Genomic DNA, 7500 nt, shown 5'->3' with positions numbered 1-7500 from the left:
CCACTCTGACAATGCCTGATCCTGTCTGATCTGAGAAGCTAAACAGAGTTGGGCCTGGTTAGTACTTGAGTGTGAGACTGCCTAGGAATACCAGGTACTGTAAGCATTTTATTTTGTCTCCTTGCAGAAATCTGTTTGAATTTTCCTTCTGCTCGCAAGGCAAGAATTTTCCTTCTGGTCGCAAGGCAAGGCAAGAAAAACGGCACATTTCCAACTAACTGTTGCTTACGGCCAAACCACTCTGACAACGCCTGATCCCGTCTGATCTCAGAAGCTAAACAGAGTTGGGCCTGGTTAGTACTTGAGTGGGAGACTGCCTAGGAATACCAGGTACTGTAAGCATTTTATTTTGTCTTCTAGCAGAAATCTGTTTGAATTTTCCTTCTGCTCGCAAGGCAAGAATTTTCCTTCTGGGCGCAAGGCAAGGCAAGGCAAGAAAAACGGCACATTTCCAACTAACTGTTGCTTATGGCCAAACCACTCTGACAACGCCTGATCCCGTCTGATGTCAGAAGCTAAACAGAGTTGGGCCTGGTTAGTACTTGAGTGGGAGACTGCCTAGGAATACCAGGTACTGTAAGCATTTTATTTTGTCTTCTTGCAGAAATCTGTTTGAATTTTCCTTCTGGTCGCAAGGCAAGAATTTTCCTTCTGATCGCAAGGCAAGGCAAGAAAAACGGCACATTTCCAGACTATTGCTTATGTCCAAACCACTCTGACAATGCCTGATCCTGTCTGATCTGAGAAGCTAAACAGAGTTGGGCCTGTTTAGTACTTGAGTGGGAGACTGCCTAGTAATACCAGGTACTGTAAGCATTTTATTTTGTCTTCTTGCAGAAATCTGTTTGAATTTTCCTTCTGCTCGCAAGGCAAGAATTTTCCTTCTGGTCGCAAGGCAAGGCAAGAAAAACGGCACATTTCCAACTAACTGTTGCTTATGGCCAAACCACTCTGACAACGCCTGATCCCGTCTGATCTCAGAAGCTAAACAGAGTTGGGCCTGGTTAGTACTTGAGTGGGAGACTGCCTAGGAATACCAGGTACTGTAAGCATTTTATTTTGTCTTCTAGCAGAAATCTGTTTGAATTTTCCTTCTGCTCGCAAGGCAAGAATTTTCCTTCTGGGCGCAAGGCAAGGCAAGAAAAACGGCACATTTCCAACTAACTGTTGCTTATGGCCAAACCACTCTGACAACGCCTGATCCCGTCTGATCTCAGAAGCTAAACAGAGTTGGGCCTGGTTAGTACTTGAGTGGGAGACTGCCTAGGAATACCAGGTACTGTAAGCATTTTATTTTGTCTTCTTGCAGAAATCTGTTTGAATTTTCCTTCTGCTCGCAAGGCAAGAATTTTCCTTCTGGGCGCAAGGCAAGGCAAGGCAAGAAAAACGGCACATTTCCAACTAACTGTTGCTTATGGCCAAACCACTCTGACATCGCCTGATCCCGTCTGATCTCAGAAACTAAACAGAGTTGGGCCTGGTTAGTACTTGAGTGGGAGACTGAATAGGAATACCAGGTACTGTAAGCATTTTATTTTGTCTTCTAGCAGAAATCTGTTTGAATTTTCCTTCTGCTCGCAAGGCAAGAATTTTCCTTCTGGGCGCAAGGCAAGGCAAGGCAAGAAAAACGGCACATTTCCAACTAACTGTTGCTTATGGCCAAACCACTCTGACAACGCCTGATCCCGTCTGATCTCAGAAGCTAAACAGAGTTGGGCCTGGTTAGTACTTGAGTGGGAGACTGCCTAGGAATACCAGGTACTGTAAGCATTTTATTTTGTCTTCTTGCAGAAATCTGTTTGAATTTTCCTTCTGCTCGCAAGGCAAGAATTTTCCTTCTGGGCGCAAGGCAAGGCAAGGCAAGGCAAGAAAAACGGCACATTTCCAACTAACTGTTGCTTATGGCCAAACCACTCTGACAACGCCTGATCCCGTCTGATCTCAGAAGCTAAACAGAGTTGGGCCTGGTTAGTACTTGAGTGGGAGACTGCCTAGGAATACCAGGTACTGTAAGCATTTTATTTTGTCTTCTAGCAGAAATCTGTTTGAATTTTCCTTCTGGTCGCAAGGCAAGAATTTTCCTTCTGGGCGCAAGGCAAGAAAAATGGCACATTTCCAACAAGCTGTTGCTTACGGCCAAACCACTCTGACAACGCCTGATCCTGTCAGATCTCAGAAACTAAACAGAGTTGGGCCTGTTTAGTACTTGAGTGGGAGACTGCCTAGTAATACCAGGTACTGTAAGCATTTTATTTTGTCTTCTTGCAGAAATCTGTTTGAATTTTCCTTCTGCTCGCAAGGCAAGAATTTTCCTTCTGGTCGCAAGGCAAGGCAAGAAAAACGGCACATTTCCAACTAACTGCTGCTTATGGCCAAACCACTCTGACAACGCCTGATCCCGTCTGATCTCAGAAGCTAAACAGAGTTGGGCCTGGATAGTACTTGAGTGGGAGACTGCCTAGGAATACCAGGTACTGTAAGCATTTTATTTTGTCTTCTAGCAGAAATCTGTTTGAATTTTCCTTCTGCTCGCAAGGCAAGAATTTTCCTTCTGGGCGCAAGGCAAGGCAAGGCAAGAAAAACGGCACATTTCCAACTCACTGTTGCTTATGGCCAAACCACTCTGACAACGCCTGATCCCGTCTGATCTCAGAAGCTAAACAGAGTTAGGCCTGGTTAGTACTTGAGTGGGAGACTGCCTAGGAATACCAGGTACTGTAAGCATTTTATTTTGTCTTCTTGCATAAATCTGTTTGAATTTTCCTTCTGCTCGCAAGGCAAGAATTTTCCTTCTGGTCGCAAGGCAAGGCAAGGCAAGAAAAACGGCACATTTCCAACTAACTGTTGCTTATGGCCAAACCACTCTGACAACGCCTGATCCCGTCTGATCTCAGAAGCTAAACAGAGTTGGGCCTGGTTAGTACTTGAGTGGGAGACTGCCTAGGAATACCAGGTACTGTAAGCATTTTATTTTGTCTTCTAGCAGAAATCTGTTTGAATTTTCCTTCTGCTCGCAAGGCAAGAATTTTCCTTCTGGGCGCAAGGCAAGGCAAGGCAAGAAAAACGACACATTTCCAACTAACTGTTGCTTATGGCCAAACCACTCTGACAACGCCTGATCCCGTCTGATCTCAGAAGCTAAACAGAGTTGGGCCTGGTTAGTACTTGAGTGGGAGACTGCCTAGGAATACCAGGTACTGTAAGCATTTTATTTTGTCTTCTTGCAGAAATCTGTTTGAATTTTCCTTCTGCTCGCAAGGCAAGAATTTTCCTTCTGGGCGCAAGGCAAGGCAAGGCAAGGCAAGGCAAGGCAAGGCAAGGCAAGGCAAGGCAAGGCAAGGCAAGGCAAGGCAAGGCAAGGCAAGGCAAGGCAAGGCAAGGCGCACATTTCCAGACTGTTGTTTACGTCCAAACCACTCTGACAATGCCTGATCCTGTCTGATCTGAGAAGCTAAACAGAGTTGGGCCTGGTTAGTACTTGAGTGTGAGACTGCCTAGGAATACCAGGTACTGTAAGCATTTTATTTTGTCTCCTTGCAGAAATCTGTTTGAATTTTCCTTCTGCTCGCAAGGCAAGAATTTTCCTTCTGGGCGCAAGGCAAGGCAAGAAAAACGGCACATTTCCAACTAACTGTTGCTTATGGCCAAACCACTCTGACAACGCCTGATCCCGTCTGATGTCAGAAGCTAAACAGAGTTGGGCCTGGTTAGTACTTGAGTGGGAGACTGCCTAGGAATACCAGGTACTGTAAGCATTTTATTTTGTCTTCTTGCAGAAATCTGTTTGAATTTTCCTTCTGGTCGCAAGGCAAGAATTTTCCTTCTGATCGCAAGGCAAGAAAAATGGCACATTTCCAACAAGCTGTTGCTTACGGCCAAACCACTCTGACAACGCCTGATCCTGTCAGATCTCAGAAACTAAACAGAGTTGGGCCTGTTTAGTACTTGAGTGGGAGACTGCCTAGTAATACCAGGTACTGTAAGCATTTTATTTTGTCTTCTTGCAGAAATCTGTTTGAATTTTCCTTCTGCTCGCAAGGCAAGAATTTTCCTTCTGGTCGCAAGGCAAGGCAAGAAAAACGGCACATTTCCAACTAACTGTTGCTTATGGCCAAACCACTCTGACAACGCCTGATCCTGTCTGATCTCAGAAGCTAAACAGAGTTGGGCCTGGTTAGTACTTGAGTGGGAGACTGCCTAGGAATACCAGGTACTGTGAGCATTTTATTTTGTCTTCTTGCAGAAATCTGTTTGAATTTTCCTTCTGCTCGCAAGGCAAGAATTTTCCTTCTGGGCGCAAGGCAAGGCAAGGCAAGAAAAACGGCACATTTCCAACTAACTGTTGCTTATGGCCAAACCACTCTGACAACGCCTGATCCCGTCTGATCTCAGAAGCTAAACAGAGTTGGGCCTGGTTAGTACTTGAGTGGGAGACTGCCTAGGAATACCAGGTACTGTAAGCATTTTATTTTGTCTTCTTGCAGAAATCTGTTTGAATTTTCCTTCTGCTCGCAAGGCAAGAATTTTCCTTCTGGGCGCAAGGCAAGGCAAGGCAAGGCAAGGCAAGGCAAGGCAAGGCAAGGCAAGGCAAGGCAAGGCAAGGCAAGGCAAGGCAAGGCAAGGCAAGGCAAGGCAAGGCAAGGCAAGGCAAGGCAAGGCAAGGCAAGGCAAGGCGCACATTTCCAGACTGTTGTTTACGTCCAAACCACTCTGACAATGCCTGATCCTGTCTGATCTGAGAAGCTAAACAGAGTTGGGCCTGGTTAGTACTTGAGTGTGAGACTGCCTAGGAATACCAGGTACTGTAAGCATTTTATTTTGTCTCCTTGCAGAAATCTGTTTGAATTTTCCTTCTGCTCGCAAGGCAAGAATTTTCCTTCTGGTCGCAAGGCAAGGCAAGAAAAACGGCACATTTCCCACTAACTGTTGCTTACGGCCAAACCACTCTGACAACGCCTGATCCCGTCTGATCTCAGAAGCTAAACAGAGTTGGGCCTGGTTAGTACTTGAGTGGGAGACTGCCTAGGAATACCAGGTACTGTAAGCATTTTATTTTGTCTTCTAGCAGAAATCTGTTTGAATTTTCCTTCTGCTCGCAAGGCAAGAATTTTCCTTCTGGGCGCAAGGCAAGGCAAGGCAAGAAAAACGGCACATTTCCAACTAACTGTTGCTTATGGCCAAACCACTCTGACAACGCCTGATCCCGTCTGATGTCAGAAGCTAAACAGAGTTGGGCCTGGTTAGTACTTGAGTGGGAGACTGCCTAGGAATACCAGGTACTGTAAGCATTTTATTTTGTCTTCTTGCAGAAATCTGTTTGAATTTTCCTTCTGGTCGGAAGGCAAGAATTTTCCTTCTGATCGCAAGGCAAGGCAAGAAAAACGGCACATTTCCAGACTATTGCTTATGTCCAAACCACTCTGACAATGCCTGATCCTGTCTGATCTGAGAAGCTAAACAGAGTTGGGCCTGTTTAGTACTTGAGTGGGAGACTGCCTAGTAATACCAGGTACTGTAAGCATTTTATTTTGTCTTCTTGCAGAAATCTGTTTGAATTTTCCTTCTGCTCGCAAGGCAAGAATTTTCCTTCTGGTCGCAAGGCAAGGCAAGAAAAACGGCACATTTCCAACTAACTGTTGCTTATGGCCAAACCACTCTGACAACGCCTGATCCCGTCTGATCTCAGAAGCTAAACAGAGTTGGGCCTGGTTAGTACTTGAGTGGGAGACTGCCTAGGAATACCAGGTACTGTAAGCATTTTATTTTGTCTTCTAGCAGAAATCTGTTTGAATTTTCCTTCTGCTCGCAAGGCAAGAATTTTCCTTCTGGGCGCAAGGCAAGGCAAGAAAAACGGCACATTTCCAACTAACTGTTGCTTATGGCCAAACCACTCTGACAACGCCTGATCCCGTCTGATCTCAGAAGATAAACAGAGTTGGGCCTGGTTAGTACTTGAGTGGGAGACTGCCTAGGAATACCAGGTACTGTAAGCATTTTATTTTGTCTTCTTGCAGAAATCTGTTTGAATTTTCCTTCTGCTCGCAAGGCAAGAATTTTCCTTCTGGGCGCAAGGCAAGGCAAGGCAAGAAAAACGGCACATTTCCAACTAACTGTTGCTTATGGCCAAACCACTCTGACATCGCCTGATCCCGTCTGATCTCAGAAACTAAACAGAGTTGGGCCTGGTTAGTACTTGAGTGGGAGACTGAATAGGAATACCAGGTACTGTAAGCATTTTATTTTGTCTTCTAGCAGAAATCTGTTTGAATTTTCCTTCTGCTCGCAAGGCAAGAATTTTCCTTCTGGGCGCAAGGCAAGGCAAGGCAAGAAAAACGGCACATTTCCAACTAACTGTTGCTTATGGCCAAACCACTCTGACAACGCCTGATCCCGTCTGATCTCAGAAGCTAAACAGAGTTGGGCCTGGTTAGTACTTGAGTGGGAGACTGCCTAGGAATACCAGGTACTGTAAGCATTTTATTTTGTCTTCTTGCAGAAATCTGTTTGAATTTTCCTTCTGCTCGCAAGGCAAGAATTTTCCTTCTGGGCGCAAGGCAAGGCAAGGCAAGGCAAGAAAAACGGCACATTTCCAACTAACTGTTGCTTATGGCCAAACCACTCTGACAACGCCTGATCCCGTCTGATCTCAGAAGCTAAACAGAGTTGGGCCTGGTTAGTACTTGAGTGGGAGACTGCCTAGGAATACCAGGTACTGTAAGCATTTTATTTTGTCTTCTAGCAGAAATCTGTTTGAATTTTCCTTCTGGTCGCAAGGCAAGAATTTTCCTTCTGGGCGCAAGGCAAGAAAAATGGCACATTTCCAACAAGCTGTTGCTTACGGCCAAACCACTCTGACAACGCCTGATCCTGTCAGATCTCAGAAACTAAACAGAGTTGGGCCTGTTTAGTACTTGAGTGGGAGACTGCCTAGTAATACCAGGTACTGTAAGCATTTTATTTTGTCTTCTTGCAGAAATCTGTTTGAATTTTCCTTCTGCTCGCAAGGCAAGAATTTTCCTTCTGGTCGCAAGGCAAGGCAAGAAAAACGGCACATTTCCAACTAACTGCTGCTTATGGCCAAACCACTCTGACAACGCCTGATCCCGTCTGATCTCAGAAGCTAAACAGAGTTGGGCCTGGATAGTACTTGAGTGGGAGACTGCCTAGGAATACCAGGTACTGTAAGCATTTTATTTTGTCTTCTAGCAGAAATCTGTTTGAATTTTCCTTCTGCTCGCAAGGCAAGAATTTTCCTTCTGGGCGCAAGGCAAGGCAAGGCAAGAAAAACGGCACATTTCCAACTCACTGTTGCTTATGGCCAAACCACTCTGACAACGCCTGATCCCGTCTGATCTCAGAAGCTAAACAGAGTTAGGCCTGGTTAGTACTTGAGTGGGAGACTGCCTAGGAATACCAGGTACTGTAAGCATTTTATTTTGTCTTCTTGCAGAAATCTGTTTGAATTTTCCTTCTGCTCGCAAGGCAAGAATTTTCCTTCTG

At 45.3% G+C, this 7500-nt stretch overlaps 15 non-coding genes and 16 pseudogenes across 15 annotated transcripts; all 31 read left to right on the top strand.

Moving 5' to 3' along the window:
* The window catches only part of LOC132881177 (5S ribosomal RNA), a 119-nt pseudogene extending 13 nt beyond the window's left edge, over window positions 1-106 (top strand).
* Window positions 107-223: 117 nt separating this feature from the next.
* On the top strand, window positions 224-342 carry LOC132876716 (5S ribosomal RNA). The gene has a single exon (XR_009652422.1). It is a non-coding gene; the product is annotated as a 5S ribosomal RNA (ribosomal RNA).
* Window positions 343-464: 122 nt separating this feature from the next.
* Window positions 465-583, top strand: LOC132878571 (5S ribosomal RNA; annotated as a pseudogene).
* Window positions 584-697: 114 nt separating this feature from the next.
* On the top strand, window positions 698-816 carry LOC132881371 (5S ribosomal RNA; annotated as a pseudogene).
* A 117-nt stretch (window positions 817-933) lies between these two features.
* Window positions 934-1052, top strand: LOC132877677 (5S ribosomal RNA). The gene has a single exon (XR_009653348.1). It is a non-coding gene; the product is annotated as a 5S ribosomal RNA (ribosomal RNA).
* A 117-nt stretch (window positions 1053-1169) lies between these two features.
* LOC132877676 (5S ribosomal RNA) lies at window positions 1170-1288 on the top strand. Its single transcript, XR_009653347.1, has one exon. It is a non-coding gene; the product is annotated as a 5S ribosomal RNA (ribosomal RNA).
* A 122-nt stretch (window positions 1289-1410) lies between these two features.
* LOC132879543 (5S ribosomal RNA) lies at window positions 1411-1529 on the top strand (annotated as a pseudogene).
* A 122-nt stretch (window positions 1530-1651) lies between these two features.
* On the top strand, window positions 1652-1770 carry LOC132877675 (5S ribosomal RNA). The gene has a single exon (XR_009653346.1). It is a non-coding gene; the product is annotated as a 5S ribosomal RNA (ribosomal RNA).
* A 127-nt stretch (window positions 1771-1897) lies between these two features.
* LOC132877674 (5S ribosomal RNA) lies at window positions 1898-2016 on the top strand. The gene has a single exon (XR_009653345.1). It is a non-coding gene; the product is annotated as a 5S ribosomal RNA (ribosomal RNA).
* A 112-nt stretch (window positions 2017-2128) lies between these two features.
* Window positions 2129-2247, top strand: LOC132879823 (5S ribosomal RNA; annotated as a pseudogene).
* A 117-nt stretch (window positions 2248-2364) lies between these two features.
* Window positions 2365-2483, top strand: LOC132877897 (5S ribosomal RNA). The gene has a single exon (XR_009653558.1). It is a non-coding gene; the product is annotated as a 5S ribosomal RNA (ribosomal RNA).
* A 122-nt stretch (window positions 2484-2605) lies between these two features.
* Window positions 2606-2724, top strand: LOC132878306 (5S ribosomal RNA; annotated as a pseudogene).
* A 122-nt stretch (window positions 2725-2846) lies between these two features.
* On the top strand, window positions 2847-2965 carry LOC132877673 (5S ribosomal RNA). The gene has a single exon (XR_009653344.1). It is a non-coding gene; the product is annotated as a 5S ribosomal RNA (ribosomal RNA).
* Window positions 2966-3087: 122 nt separating this feature from the next.
* LOC132877672 (5S ribosomal RNA) lies at window positions 3088-3206 on the top strand. The gene has a single exon (XR_009653343.1). It is a non-coding gene; the product is annotated as a 5S ribosomal RNA (ribosomal RNA).
* A 194-nt stretch (window positions 3207-3400) lies between these two features.
* LOC132881176 (5S ribosomal RNA) lies at window positions 3401-3519 on the top strand (annotated as a pseudogene).
* Window positions 3520-3636: 117 nt separating this feature from the next.
* On the top strand, window positions 3637-3755 carry LOC132878568 (5S ribosomal RNA; annotated as a pseudogene).
* Window positions 3756-3867: 112 nt separating this feature from the next.
* On the top strand, window positions 3868-3986 carry LOC132879822 (5S ribosomal RNA; annotated as a pseudogene).
* Window positions 3987-4103: 117 nt separating this feature from the next.
* On the top strand, window positions 4104-4222 carry LOC132878647 (5S ribosomal RNA; annotated as a pseudogene).
* A 122-nt stretch (window positions 4223-4344) lies between these two features.
* Window positions 4345-4463, top strand: LOC132877671 (5S ribosomal RNA). The gene has a single exon (XR_009653342.1). It is a non-coding gene; the product is annotated as a 5S ribosomal RNA (ribosomal RNA).
* A 229-nt stretch (window positions 4464-4692) lies between these two features.
* Window positions 4693-4811, top strand: LOC132881175 (5S ribosomal RNA; annotated as a pseudogene).
* Window positions 4812-4928: 117 nt separating this feature from the next.
* On the top strand, window positions 4929-5047 carry LOC132876715 (5S ribosomal RNA). Its single transcript, XR_009652421.1, has one exon. It is a non-coding gene; the product is annotated as a 5S ribosomal RNA (ribosomal RNA).
* Window positions 5048-5169: 122 nt separating this feature from the next.
* LOC132878567 (5S ribosomal RNA) lies at window positions 5170-5288 on the top strand (annotated as a pseudogene).
* Window positions 5289-5402: 114 nt separating this feature from the next.
* Window positions 5403-5521, top strand: LOC132881370 (5S ribosomal RNA; annotated as a pseudogene).
* Window positions 5522-5638: 117 nt separating this feature from the next.
* Window positions 5639-5757, top strand: LOC132877670 (5S ribosomal RNA). The gene has a single exon (XR_009653341.1). It is a non-coding gene; the product is annotated as a 5S ribosomal RNA (ribosomal RNA).
* Window positions 5758-5874: 117 nt separating this feature from the next.
* LOC132877932 (5S ribosomal RNA) lies at window positions 5875-5993 on the top strand. The gene has a single exon (XR_009653590.1). It is a non-coding gene; the product is annotated as a 5S ribosomal RNA (ribosomal RNA).
* A 122-nt stretch (window positions 5994-6115) lies between these two features.
* Window positions 6116-6234, top strand: LOC132879542 (5S ribosomal RNA; annotated as a pseudogene).
* Window positions 6235-6356: 122 nt separating this feature from the next.
* On the top strand, window positions 6357-6475 carry LOC132877669 (5S ribosomal RNA). Its single transcript, XR_009653340.1, has one exon. It is a non-coding gene; the product is annotated as a 5S ribosomal RNA (ribosomal RNA).
* Window positions 6476-6602: 127 nt separating this feature from the next.
* LOC132877667 (5S ribosomal RNA) lies at window positions 6603-6721 on the top strand. Its single transcript, XR_009653338.1, has one exon. It is a non-coding gene; the product is annotated as a 5S ribosomal RNA (ribosomal RNA).
* Window positions 6722-6833: 112 nt separating this feature from the next.
* Window positions 6834-6952, top strand: LOC132879820 (5S ribosomal RNA; annotated as a pseudogene).
* Window positions 6953-7069: 117 nt separating this feature from the next.
* On the top strand, window positions 7070-7188 carry LOC132877896 (5S ribosomal RNA). The gene has a single exon (XR_009653557.1). It is a non-coding gene; the product is annotated as a 5S ribosomal RNA (ribosomal RNA).
* A 122-nt stretch (window positions 7189-7310) lies between these two features.
* LOC132878305 (5S ribosomal RNA) lies at window positions 7311-7429 on the top strand (annotated as a pseudogene).
* Window positions 7430-7500: the final 71 nt, after the last annotated feature.

This window comes from Neoarius graeffei (genome assembly GCF_027579695.1).
Source record: "Neoarius graeffei isolate fNeoGra1 chromosome 18 unlocalized genomic scaffold, fNeoGra1.pri SUPER_18_unloc_1, whole genome shotgun sequence".
NCBI lineage: Eukaryota > Metazoa > Chordata > Actinopteri > Siluriformes > Ariidae > Neoarius > Neoarius graeffei.
This window is presented reverse-complemented; position numbering and strand designations above follow the sequence as displayed.